The following is a 14,393-nucleotide window of genomic DNA, read 5'->3' as shown; positions in this document are numbered from 1 at the left end:
GTGTACCTTGCCAATTTCTTTCATAATTTCCGAAGTACCCCGTGTTATTATTTTGTGGCTGTTCCGTATTTCTATGTCCCTCTTCCCGTATTGGAGTGCTGACAAGAATAATATACAGAAGAAAAGAAAAGAAAATTGAGAATGTGTTGGATGACGATCAGTTTGGTTTTAGAAAAGGTAAAAAAAAAAAAAAAAAAAAAATCAAGACTCGTTTAAAGGATTTGTCCACCCGGAAAAAGCGTTCGGCAATGTAAAATGGCATAAGATGTTCGAAATTCTGAGAAAAATAGGGGTGAGCTATAGGGAGAGACGGGTAATATATAATATGTACAAGAGCCAAGAGAGAATAATTAGAGTGAACGACCAAGAACGAAGCGCTCGGATTAAAAAGGGTGTAGGACAGGGATGTATAATTCCCCCTACTGTTAAATCTGTACATCGAAGCATCAATGATAGAAATAAAAGAAAGGGCCAGGAGTGGAATTAAAATTCAAGGAGAAAGAATATCAATGATACGATTCACTGATGACATTGCTATCCTGAGTGAAAGTGAAGAAGAAAATGTTCAAATGTGTGTGAAATCTTATGGGACTTAACTGCTAAGGTCATCAGTCCCTAAGCTTACACACTACTTAACCTAAATTATCTTAAGGACAAACACATACACACACCCATGCTCGAGGGAGGACTCGAACCTCCGCCAGGACCAGCCGCACAGTCCATGACTGCAGCGCCTTTAGACCGCTCGGCTAATCCAGCGCGAAAGTGAAGAAGAATTACATGATCTGCTGAAAGGAATGAACAATCTAATGAGACAGAATATGTATTTAGAATAAATCGAAGAGAGAGGAAAGTAATGAGGAGTATCAGAAATGAGAACAGCGAGAAACTTAACATCAGGATTGACGGTCACGAAGTAGATGAAGTTAAGGAACTCTGCTACCTAGGTACAAAATAACAAATTGCGGATGGAGCAAGGAAGTTCCTGGCCAAGAGAAGGATACTAGTATATAACATAGGCCTTAATTTGAGGAAGAAATTTCTGAGAATGTACGTCTGGAGTACAGCATTGCGAAAATCGGAACAGAAGAGAATCGAAGATTTGAGATGTGGTGCTACAGGCGAATTTTTAAAATTTCGTGGATTGATAAGGTAAGCAATGAGGAGGCCCCGCACAGAATCAGAGAGGAAAGTAATATGTGGGAAACACTGACAAGTAGAAGGAGCAGGATGGTAGGACACGTGTTAAAACATCGGGGAAAGACTTCCATGGTACTAGAGGGAGCTTTAGAGTGCAAAAACTGTAGAGCAAGACAGAGATTGGAATACACCCAGCAAATAATTGAGGACGTAGGTTGCAAGTGCTTCTCTGAGATGAAGTGGTTGCCACAGGAGAGGACTTGGTGGCGACCCGCATCAAACGAGTCAGAAGACTGATAACCTCCCCCCCCCCCCCCCCCGAAAAAAACCGGAATAAAACTCAAGTGAACACCATGGTGCTATGTAAAATTGATAAAACTGTAACGGATAAATGGAAGTATTAATTTTATCAATGGATTATATTAGTTTAATAATTCCATTTACTGTGTTCATCTGAAGATAGAAATATGGTTATCTCAGGAATTTATTTTTGCACTTTAAAGACATTAAGCAGCAAAGACATACATGTAGGCCTACTTACTTCTTCTTGCTAGGGGTAGCATGTTATTCGACTGGACGAATTCTTATAAAATGCCTCAGCCTTTTCAGGCTGCACTCGCTTTTTCCTATTTATGTTGCTGCTCTTTTAAGAGGCTTATTAAGGGTGTTATAACTTGCCTTTCTTTCCTGCCATAGCACTGAATGACGTTCAACATTGCTACTCTAGTAGCACTTTGAATCACAATCCTCCTTTTTTGCGTCGGAGCACGTGGAGTTGACGGACCAGGTATAGCCTCGTCGCTCACATTCGTAAATAACAGTGTGAATCGCAACGAACAACACCGTACACCAATCAACAGTAGATTTATAATGGCTACGGCGCACAATACTGTTACGTCGACTTCCGCCGATCACAGTGGGCCCAGGAAATAGGGTACGATCAGTAGTCCACCTGTAGTGTGACAGCCAACAAGCCAAAGCAACAGTGTTTTACCCGTTGCATTTGGAAATGCCAAATCTGCAGTTTAGGCAGTCTTTTTCTAAAAGCGTATGATAATTCTATAATGAATAAGAAATGTGCAGACACAGATTCCAGTAATCTCTTTTTGGTGGTCCAGGCATAATGTTACATGGGTGTACTGACCAAATCTATGAACACGGCACACTCACTGGTCAACGCTATTGCGACACCTCACTCCTTAAGCATATGCGTTTTTTTCAGAGGTGCATTCGGTCCTGACTTCATTTTCATAAATGACAATCGCGACCGCATCGGATAGCACAGATTGTTTGAGACGTAATGCAGAATGTCCAAATGCACCAACGACCGTCCAGCAGCTTTCCATAACGCTGGTGCAAGAATGGAACGCCCTATTACAACAACTTCTTACCAAACTAATAGCCAGAATTACAGCACGTTGCAGAGCACGCATTGCCGGTGATCACAGACCCTATTAAGAACCATGTCCCGTCCGTTACAATGCCTAGGGGATCATCACGAATCGTGGTGACTTCAAACAATTTTTGTCTTTGAGTAAAAGTACAATTTCTGTTCGTCTCATCGTCTATTTTTTTCAGTAACCTTCTGCAGTAAACAGGTACGGTACTGCAGCATTTCTTTCTATGTGTGGTGCAAGCTTCATCGAGCCATGTAGTTCACAGTGAGACGTCTTGCTAAAGTTGCTTTCGTTCTTAAGTTTTGCACACCAGTGTGTGTGTGGCACTGTTAATAGAACCTTAAAGGTAGAGCTAGAAAACAAAAATAAAGTAGGGGAGTGAAACCTGGGTCCTCTCAAGGAGGAATAACAGTAAAGGACGTGAAGCTGAAATGAGATCTCCAACAGCGAAAGCTTGCACACGCCACTACCGTATTAGGAATGAACAAATTAGAGAACTGAATGTTGAAGCGATAAACAACACAGCAGAGAAGTATAGAGACTTATTGGACGACCACGCTAGCAAAATGCCAGAAGGAAGAATTACGAAACAACTGTTGAGACACAGACCGAGAGGAAGAAAGAATCCTGATAGGCCCAAAATGAAATGCCCTCAATAATAATCGTTGACAACAGAGCAGGCAGTTTGCCCAATACCTGGAAATGAAGATGCAAATGAAGATGCAAATGAAGATGAGGATGTTGTTGTTGTTGTTGTTGTTGTTGTTGTGGTCTTCAGTCCTGAGACTGGTTTGATGCAGCTCTCCATGCTACTATATCCTGTGCAACCCTCCACGCTGCTCTCCAATACTAAACTGGTGATCCCTTGATGCCTCAGAATATGCCCTACCAACCGATCCCTTCTTCTAGTCAAGTTGTGCCACAAACTCCTCTTCACCCCAATCCTGTTCAATACCTCCTCATTAGTTGTGTGATCTACCCATCTAATCTTCAGAGTTCTTCTGTAGCACCACATTTCGAAAGCTTCTATTCTCTTCTTGTCCAAACTATTTATCGTCCATGTTTCACTTCCATACATGGATACACTCCATACAGATACTTTCGGAAGCGACTTACTGACACTTAAGTCTATACTCGATGTTAACAAATTTCTCTTCTTCAGAAACGCTTTCCTTGCCATTGCCAGCCAACATTTTATATCCTCTATTACGATGATATTTAGCATAATTGCAATTCATAATCAGTATCAATTGGATGTCACTAATTCCCAGTCATCAACTGACAGACCAATCTTTGCGGATTAAATTGCTTGTACTACGGAAAAATTGTTATTGTTGTCACATTATCATCACCTGGTTTCCCATTACAACAAAACAAACTTAACATTATGATTTTACGGAAGCAATACTAATCTATCAAATTTTTGTTCACTGTTGTTAGTAGGCATTCTCAGTAAACCATCTGCACTCACCAATAACATCTTGCAGGCATAGTGCAAAAATGTAGAAGCATACTTGGATGAAGTTTTAATAAAGTATTCTATTCGGGAAAAAAGATTACACACACACACACACACACACACACACACAGAGCTGAAAGAACACGATACTAGAAGCAAAAAAAGTCTCGGTAAACATATGGTCGAAAATGCATACCTTAAGAGCTACGAGCAATTTTTCATCTTCGATACTGTGAAACAAATCTCTTCTACTGCAAGAACCTTGCTTTCCATATTTTGGAAACTGATAGTACGTATCAAAAAAAAAAAAAAAGGAAAAAAAGTCCAGTAAGCATGTGTTCTAAAATGCATTCCTTAAGAGCTATGAGCACTTCTTCATCTTTGCTACTTTGAAACACTACTCTTCTAATGATCAAGTGCTAGTTACTTTTAAGGTATGCGTTTTAGAGCACATGTTTGCTGGACATTTTTTTCTTCTTTTTGTCCATACTACCTCTATCGTGATTAATGGTGTAAACGCATACATTTGAAAGTACACAATACATATATGAGGGTCATTCAATAATTAGAGAGACAAATTGGCCTGGAGAAAAAAGCGTTGGTTTTTACAAAACAATGCTTTTTCTACTTTTCAACATATTCCCCTTGAACATTTATGCACTTGTTCCAACGGGCTACAAACTTTTTTATTCTGGCTGCAAAGAAATCTTTATCTTGATGTTTCAACCAATTTCCCACAACCTTTTCAAGTCCTCGTTGTCCTGCACCCTCTTCCCACGCAATGCCTCCCTCAGTGCACCAAACAAAAGAAAATCACTAGGTGCTGAATCGGGATTGTAAGGGGGATGAGGCAGTACTTCCCAGCCCATTTTGTCGATGGTTTCACGGGTTAGTTGAGAAATATGAGGAGGTGCGTTGTCTTGCTGGAGAATCACACCTCTCCTGTGAGATCCACGACACCTCTCTCTCATGGCTAGCTTCAACTTGTTTAAAAGCAAATCCGAGTAGTATTGGCCGTTCATTGTTCGCTGCTCTTCGAGATAATAAAAAAAACTGGACCTTCAGCACACCCAAACGTCGACAAGATGACTTTTTCAGCAGATGCTTGTGTTTTGAATTTTTTCTTGACAGGTGAGTTGGTGTGCTTCCACTCCATGCTTTGTGTTTTTGATTCTGGCTCATAATAGTGAACCGAAGTTTCATCACAAGTTAAAATTTTGTTGAGGAAATGCTTACCTTCTCTTTCATAACGTTCCTTTAGCTCTGCGCACACTCTCAACCTTGTTTCCTTGTGTAGCCGCGTCAACTCCTTTGGCACAATCTTGCACATGTTTTGCGGTACTTCAGCTTGTTACAGATATTGTTATGAACTGTACCAGTACTAACCTGAACCTTATCACATATCATTTCCACAGTCACACGGCGGTCGGCACTAATAATGTCATCAATTCGACTTTCAAGTGAGGGAGTTGAAACTGCAACTGGTCGGCCAGAACGGTGTTCGTCAGTCACTGAGTCGCGACCATTTTTGAACTGCTCTACCCGCTTGTAAAAATTTTCACTATTCATACAACCTTCACCATAAACTTTAGACATTCTACAGTACATATTCACTAGTTTCCGCCTTCAGCAAGTAAAAAACGAATAACAGAACGTTGTTCAACAAATGTGGACGTTTCAAGCCGACTCGCCGTTTTGAAATGTGTTTTTGAGGTTATAAACAAAACAATGTTGATACATTAGCTGATCAGGGCTCATCCCAGTGATGCCAACTTTAAGCCATAAAAGTATCAAACTTGCCCTACTAACAGTTTTTTCCCCAGACTAATTTGTCTCTTCAATTATTGAATGACCCTCGTATATATTGTAAACAGCGTTATGGATTATAGCTTTACCATTTTCCAGTTCATACTAAATTTGGACTGAGTTCTGTTATATAAATGTGGTTAACTTCATGTTGTCACTCGGACCGATTCCTACTTAACACGACATACAACTAGGATCATACCATAAATGTACTTCTTCTATTAGTGCAAATTTCGCTACCAAGCTACCCCGAGAAATAGAGAAATCGTGCCCTTTAGTATATTATATTAATCCTCAACAGAAGACTAACGATGAACTCCGATACAGAAGGTGCTATGTTCGTCGTAAAAGTTTGTTTGAAAGAATCTTTTTCAGACAATATCAGGTCACAGAAAGAAATTATTGAAGTAAGATTTGAGATGGTTCCGCTTATTATGCCTGCTACAAAGATTGTGAAAGTGTATCACACACACACACACACACACACACACACACACACACACACACACACACACACACAGCCGGCCGTGGTGGCCAAGCGGTTAAAGGCGCTACAGTCTGGAACCGCGCGGCCGCTACGGTCGCAGGTTCGAATCCTGCCTCGGGCATGGATGTGTGTGATGTCCTTAGGTTAGTTAGGTTTAATTAGTTCTAAGTTCTAGGCGACTCATGACCGCAGAAGTTAAGTCGCATAGTGCTCAGAGCCATTTGAACCATTTGAACCACACACACACACACACACACACACACACACACACACACACACACACACAAACACAAACAAACACACAGATTTTTTAATTTCGCGGGTTTTATACATCCGATTATCAAATTGTTTTTATTTTGTTGGTACCCATGTTCCTGATGTATGTGTGCATTTATACGTGTTTTCGAGTTCTACGCGAAGTTTTACTTTGGAAAAAGATGGACCAAAGAATTTGCTTTAAATTTTGGTTGAACCACGGAATAAAGTGTCAGCACCGCAATCTAACCGTTGACTGTGGCTTTTTTCAAGTCTGCTACGACTAAAACAAGAGTTTACGAGTGGTATAAACGCTTCAAAGAGGGTGGAGAAGACGTTGAAGACGACGACCGCACTGGCACATCGGTTATTGATGACAATGTAGAAGAAGTGAAGAAAATGGTTCTGGAAAATCGCCGAATAACCTTCAGGGACGTTGCTGAGGATGTCGGCGTATCCTTTGGCTCATACTCATACCAACCAATTTTTTCGGATGTTTCTGGCCTGAAACGTATTGCAGCAAAGTTTGTTCTGAAACTGTTGAATTTCAACCAAAAACAACATCGCGTAGACATTGTTCAGGAATTGCTGAATGAAATCGACAAAGATCCAGAACTTCTAACCTAGGCTACGACAGGTGACGAAACATGGGTATATGGGTATGATGTCGAAACCAAGGCCCAATAGTTCCAATGGAAACTGCCTGAATAAGCCAAGACCGAAAAAAAATCGACAAGTTCGATCACATGTGAAGGTTCTTCTCATTGTTTTCTTCGATTGCAATGGGATAGTGCATCATGAGATCCTGTCTTATGGTCGTTCGGTCAATGAAGAATACTACCTGGAAGTTACACCTTGTTTGCAGGAAGCAGTCCGAAGAAAACGACTAGAATTGTGGCAAAATCACTGGTAGAAATTGCTTCACGATAATGCTCTCACTCAAACTTCAATGCTTGTTTGTGATTTTTTTTTTCGCGAAAAACAAAACCAGTACGTTGCCTCAGCCACTACATTCGCCGTACTTGTTCCCCTGTGACTTCTTTCTTCTTGCCTCAGCCACCATATCCGTTGTCTCTTTGTGACTTGTTTGTATTTCCGATGCTGAAGAGAACCATGAAAGGACGCCGTTTTGGCACCGTTGATAAAATAAAAACAGAATCGCTGAAGGAGCTGAACACCATAACGAAAAGTGAGTGCCAAAAGTGCTTCCAAGGTTGAGAAAAACGTTGGCACAAGTGCATTATATCTGCGGGGGATTACTTTGAAGGGTGCAAAGTTGATGAAGAGAGGAAGATTCTTTAAGAAAAACAAAAATTCCCATTACTTTTTAATCACACCTCGTATTTCCGGAAGTGGTTCGCAAATAATTTAAAGGAATGAAGTGGCATCATTGAGATTTCTGTATATTTGTTTATAAGATCTTTATCGCACATCATACATTTTTTACAATCATCATTTAAAAGGGAATTATACTGAATGAAAAGTGCTACAATGGAATGGGATAAAAATCTGTCCCGCTATCCTGATTTGGTTTTTTCTTCGAGAATGTCACGGCCGAGTACCGACTCATCCTTGTATGTTTGTGAAAAACACACCATGTTCGCGCGGAAAAGCAGACACGCTTGATAAAACAAACAGTCGTACTCGCTCGAGAAGCCTGACTCTCTCTCACTTCCTGCTTCCTTCTCTATGCCCTTTTCTCTCTTTATCCGGTTTCCCACTGCCCTATCCCTCTCTTCATCGATACCGTCTCTTTGTAAAGCTGATGTGCTCATCCCGTGATTGCGACTACACTTTCGTTCGTAGTGTATTCCAGAACAGCATCGCTGCTACCCTCATTTTCCCAGCTGTGTGTAATTTTATCCGCAAATAGTTCGCCATGGCAGTGAATGAAGATATACAACTGTAGAACACATAAATATTTTCCAACTCTCTGCTCTCAGAGCAAGAAAACAATGTAGGCTACATGCACAGAAGTAATAGACACATTGCCGAAGTTACAAGAGACTAGGAAATAACTTTTTTCCTTCTTTTCCAATCCTTTCGGCCAGCTGTGTGCCGCAGTATTTCTACCGTGTCTTTCCTAGAGAGTTTATTTGTACCCAGTATTAACTTTCGTTTCCCGTGAGCTTGCTTCCTTCTTTTCCTTCAGTTCATGTCTAGCCAGTTCCTTCGAATCAGTGGCGTGTTTCTCGTTTTTTTCTAGAAAAGGCCACGATCCTGAATATCTTCATTGTAGATCTTGTTCAATCTCAGTGAACAAGGGCCTCTTTGTTGTTTTGCTCCAAGAAATAGATAAAAACCTGCCTGAGCCGTCTGTTTGTGCTCATTCGTATTACGTAAATAAAGAAAGCAATTGCCAAGTTGGTGCTCCTGCAAAGCTACTTTTATTCATCGGCACAGTTTCTTAGATTTGTAACGTCGTGTTCTAAAATAGATTAAGTTTTACAAATTGACTTAACAGTATTTAGAATTGTTGAATCTCCGTGTGCTGTAGGTGGGTTTGGATCTATGTAGAAGTAAATTACAACGTATATCACTCAGACATATCCACGCGTATTAACAAGGATGAAAAATTGGATTTACATAAGACAGTGGAAGGAGTAAATTAAGTTAATGAAAGAAGAAGGGAGGTGGTCTTCGTTCGGTAGTCTTGCCCATCTCAATTGCAGAATGTACTATTTCGTCGTGAGTATTTTCTTTGGCCCCTAACAGAGTAGACTTTGTTCTGATGTCCTGGATTCGAGCACTAAATAAGTACCAGCACAACTTACATCCTACATCTCTCATGCTTATTTCTTGCCGTGTGATATAATTATATAGATTCTAAGTTTCAATTGGGTGAACAAAGGACTTGCGATAAAATATTATTTTACTGGTATCAGCATTCATGTGGTCTCGCAGATGACTCGATTCAGTACGTCTCGGAATTCCTTCATTGCCATGGTCGTATTAGGGCAAGGAGAAAAATGTCTCCAATGTGAACAATGACAGCATTGCTTATAATGAATCGCTGTTTCCACATGTGTTGCACCAGACCTTTGTAATAGGTGGAACAGTTTAGTTTATATGAGATGTTAACGTAATCAGGTTATGTTATGTTCCTTTCAAATGTACAGAACTAGAATACAGTGTCGTAAGAAAGGATTCAACTAGAGCTGGTGAAGATTTTATACTACGGTTGGTGATCCTCTATTTTCAGCAGGTACAAAGTGGTGAATTAATTTAAACGTGGCCTTATTTTTCTTATACAAGCACAGACGCTGTTAAGTTCGTTAGGATTTCGAAATGCCACTGTATTTTATTATTTTAGTGATAAAAATTTGTTGCAGAAATATTTGAGGGTCAAGAGTTTAGCTTTTCTGTGACTTCCGAATAGTTAGCATAAAAATAACTGTTTGCTAGGACCACACAGCTGAGTAACGTACTCACAAGATGATTTAATAAAAAGGTCATAAAAACAGTTATTAATTTTTTCATCAGTCTAGATAATACGATAGCTGTTCGGAAAGTAAGTCCCGAGCGGCCACGAAATGGAGACCACTGTGAAAATGAAAAATGTTTTATTTGCAACAGTTAGGTATAGCTTCCAGCTACTTACCTGCGTAGTCACCGATCCGACTTAGACGTTTGTCATAGTGTTTTACCAACTTTCCAATACCCTCGACTTAGAAGACAGCCACCAGAGCTTTTCACAAATTCTCCATGCCGATTTGCAGCTCATTGCCTGTGCCAGAATGTTGTCTTCATACTTAGCGGTTCATGTGAGCATGGATGAAACCTCGAGTGAGCCATTTACGGACTGTATTGTGGGTGATCAAGCACTCCCCATGGAAAATACTGCAGGTACAACTTCATTCTCCCTATAGAATGTGGCTGAGAATTGTGTTGAAGAAGGAAAGGCATGACAGTTATGTTATGTGGGCTGCATAGCTGCAGGCGAAATTTCTCACCGGGCCTTCATACTTGGTGGCGGACACTATTTTCTAGACATCTTTACATGTTAACTGTGCGCTCAGAACTGAAAAGAGCAACGTGACGCGATCGACGGGCGTGCTAGAGACACTGCCCAACACATCTGTGCAAAACTTCATCAGATTTTCAGAGTGGTTTCAAATTCGCGACCGACCGCAACTTAACTTTACGAACAGCCATCGTATACAGCATGAGTCAGCTGCCCCTACTGCTGGCGTTTATGATGCGCGCAACACCTTTAAATACCACGTCAAAATTTTCACATTCTCTCTCTCTCTCGCTACGAGCAAACTATTAGATCTACAAAAGAATGAACAGGACCTTTTTGTAGGAAATTTAAGGGGGGTAGGACGTCAAACGGGCCGACTTGGAGCAGGAGAGGCATCACAGGACATTTTAATAATCAGTGTCTATACTTTCACAAATAAATTCATAAAACTTTGTCAGCGTTACCAGGAAGGATTCAGGATTCACACTCATTGCAGTGGAAGTTCGAAAAAATAACGAAATAAATTTTTTTACGTGTCAAATTTCATCATCTTTTTCACTTGCTAATGGCAGCATTTGTTGCTATAGGTACACTTTTCTTCATAAGTTAGAGAGATTCTTCGATGAATTTTGCACAGTATACAGACCATACTTACTGGTGTATGAAACTCTAGAATTTATTTAATTTATGAAAAACAAATGAGCTATTATATTTTAAACTTCATGTTTAGAAAAAACACAAATTTTATAGTTAATTACCTCAATTTTTACCACAGTTTTTAATAGATTTTGAAAATCCTAGAGTTTCATACACCTTTAAGTATGTTTCGTATGCTGTGCAAAATTCATCGAAGAATCTCTCTTACTTATGAATAAAAGCGTACCTATAGCAACAAATGCAGCCATTAGTAAGTGAAAAAATGATGAAATTTCACATGTAAAAATATTATTTCATTATGTTTTCGAACTTCCACTGCTATGAGTGTGAATTCTGAATCCTTCCTGGTCATGCTCATCTACATCTACATGATTATTCTGCAATTCACATTTAAGTGCTTGGCAGAGGGTTCATCGAAACACACTATCATACTATCTCCCCACCATTCCACTCCCTAACAGCGCGCGGGAAAAACGAACACCTAAACCTTTCTGTTCGAGCTCTGATTTCTCTTATTTTATTTTGATGATCATTCCTACCTATGTAGGTTGGGCTCTACAAAATATTTTCGCATTCGGAAGAGAAAGTTGGTGATTGAAATTTCGTAAATAGATCTCGCCGCGACGAAAAACGTCTTTGCCTTAATGACTTCCATCCCAACTTGCGTATCATATCTGCCACCTGTCTCCCCTATTACGTGATAATACAAAACGAGCTGCCATTTTTTGCACCCTTTAGATGTCCTCCGTCAATCCCACCTGGTAAGGATCCCACACCGCGCAGCAATATTCTAACAGAGGACGAACGAGTGTATTGTAAGCTGTCTCTTTAGTGGACTTGTTGCATCTTCTAAGTGTCCTGCCAATGAAACGCAACCTTTGGCTCGCCTTTCCCACAATATTATCTATGTGGTCTTTCCAACTGAAGTTGTTCGTAATTTTAACACCCAGGTACTTAAGTTGAATTGACAGCCTTGAGAATTGTACTATTTATCGAGTAATCGAATTCCGACAGATTTCTTTTGGAACTCATGTGGATCACCTCACACTTTCCGTTATTTGGCGTCAACTGCCACCTGCCACACCATACAGCAATCTTTTCTAAATCGCTTTGCAACTGATACTGGTCTTCGGATGACCTTACTAGACGGTAAATTACAGCATCATCTGCGAACAACCTAAGAGAACTGCTCAGATTGTCACCCAGGTCATTTATATAGATCAGGAACAGCAGAGGTCCCAGGACGCTTCCCTGGGGAACACCTGATATCACTTCAGTTTTACTCGATGATTTGCCGTCTATTACTACGAACTGCGACCTTCTTGACAGGAAATCACGAATCCAGTCGCACAACTGAGATGATACTCCATAGGCCCGCAGCTTGATTAGAAGTCGCTTGTGAGGAACGGTGTCAAAAGCTTTCCGGAAATCTAGAAATACGGAATCAACTTGAGATCCCCTGTCAATAGTGGCCATTACTTCGTGAGAATAAAGAGGTAGCTGCGTTGCACAAGAACGATGTTTTCTGAAACCATGCTGATTACGTATCAATAGATCGTTCCCTTCGAGGTGATACATAATGTTTGAATACAGTATATGCTCCAAAACCCTACTGCAAACCGAAGTCAATGATATAGGTCTGTAGATCGATGGATTACTCCTACTACCCTTCTTAAACACTGGGGCGACCTGTGCAATTTTCCAATCTGTAGGTACAGATCTATCGGTGAGCGAGCGGTTGTATATGATTGCTAAGTAGGGAGCTATTGTATCAGCGTAATCTGAAAGGAACCTAATCGGTATACAATCTGGACCTGAAGACTTGTCCGTATCAAGCGATTTGAGTTGCTTCGCAACCCCTAAGGTATCTACTTCCAAGAAATTCATGCTAGCAGCTGTTCGTGTTTCAAATTCTGGAATATTCCATTCGTCTTCCCTGGTGAAGGAATTTCGGAAAACTGCGTTTAATAACTCCACTTTAGCGGCACAGTCGTCGGTAACAGTACCATCGGCACTGTGCAGCGAAGGTATTGACTGCGTCTTGCCGCTTGTGTACTTTACATACAACCAAAATTTCTTCGGATTTTCTACTAAATTTCGAGACAATGTTTCGTTGTGGAACCTATTAAAGGCATCTCGCATTGAAGTCCGTGCCAAATTTCGCGCGTCTGTAAATTTAGCCAATCTTCGGGATTTCGCGTTCTTCTGAACTTCGCATGCTTTTTCCGTTGCCTCTGCAACAGCGTTCAGACCTGTTTTGTGTACCATGGGGGATCACTTCCATCTCTTACCAATTTATGAGGTATGAATCTCTCAATTGCTGTTGTTACCATATCTTTGAATTTGAGCCACATCTCGTCTACATTTGCATAGTCAGTTCGGAAGGAATGGAGATTGTCTCTTAGAAAGGCTTTTAGTGACACTTTATCCGCTTTTTTAAATAAAATTATTTTGAATTTGTTTCTGGTGGATTTGATAGAAACGGTATGGAGCCTAGCTACAACGACCTTGTGATCACTTATCCCTGTATCAGTCATGATGCTCTCTATTAGCTCTGGATTGTTTGTGGCTAAGAGGTCAAGTGTGTTTTCGCAACCATTTACAATTCGCGTGGGTTCGTGGACTAAATACTCGAAATAATTTTCGGAGAAAGCATTTAGGACAATCTCTGAAGATGTTTTCTGCCTACCATCGGTTTTGAACGAGTATTTTTGGCAACATATCGAGGGAAGGTTGAAGTCCCCACCAACTATAACCGTATGAGTGTGGTATTTATTTTGTTATGAGACTCAAATTTTCTCTGAACTGTTCAGCAACTATATCATCGGAGTCTGGGGGTCGGTAGAAGGAGCCAAGTATTAACTTAGTTCGGCTGTTAAGTATAACCTCCACCCATACCAATTCGCACGGAGTATCTACTTCGACTTCACTACAAGATAAACCACTACCGACAGACAAAAACACTCCACCACCAACTCTGCCTAATCTATCTTTCCTGAACACCGTCTGAGACTTCGTAAAAATTTCTGCAGAACTTATTTCAGGCTTTAGCCAGCTTTCTGTACCTATAACGATTTCAGCTTCTGTGCTTTCTATTAGCGCTTGAAGCTCAGGGACTTTCCCAGCACAACTACAACAATTTACAACTACAATTCCGACTGTTCCTTGATCCAAGCACGTCCTGTATTTGCCATGCACCCTTTGAGATTGCAGCCCACCCCGTACTTT

This window comes from Schistocerca nitens, chromosome 7 (assembly GCF_023898315.1).
Source record: "Schistocerca nitens isolate TAMUIC-IGC-003100 chromosome 7, iqSchNite1.1, whole genome shotgun sequence".
Classification (NCBI taxonomy): Eukaryota; Metazoa; Arthropoda; class Insecta; order Orthoptera; family Acrididae; genus Schistocerca; species Schistocerca nitens.
Note: the sequence above shows the minus strand (reverse complement) of the source record.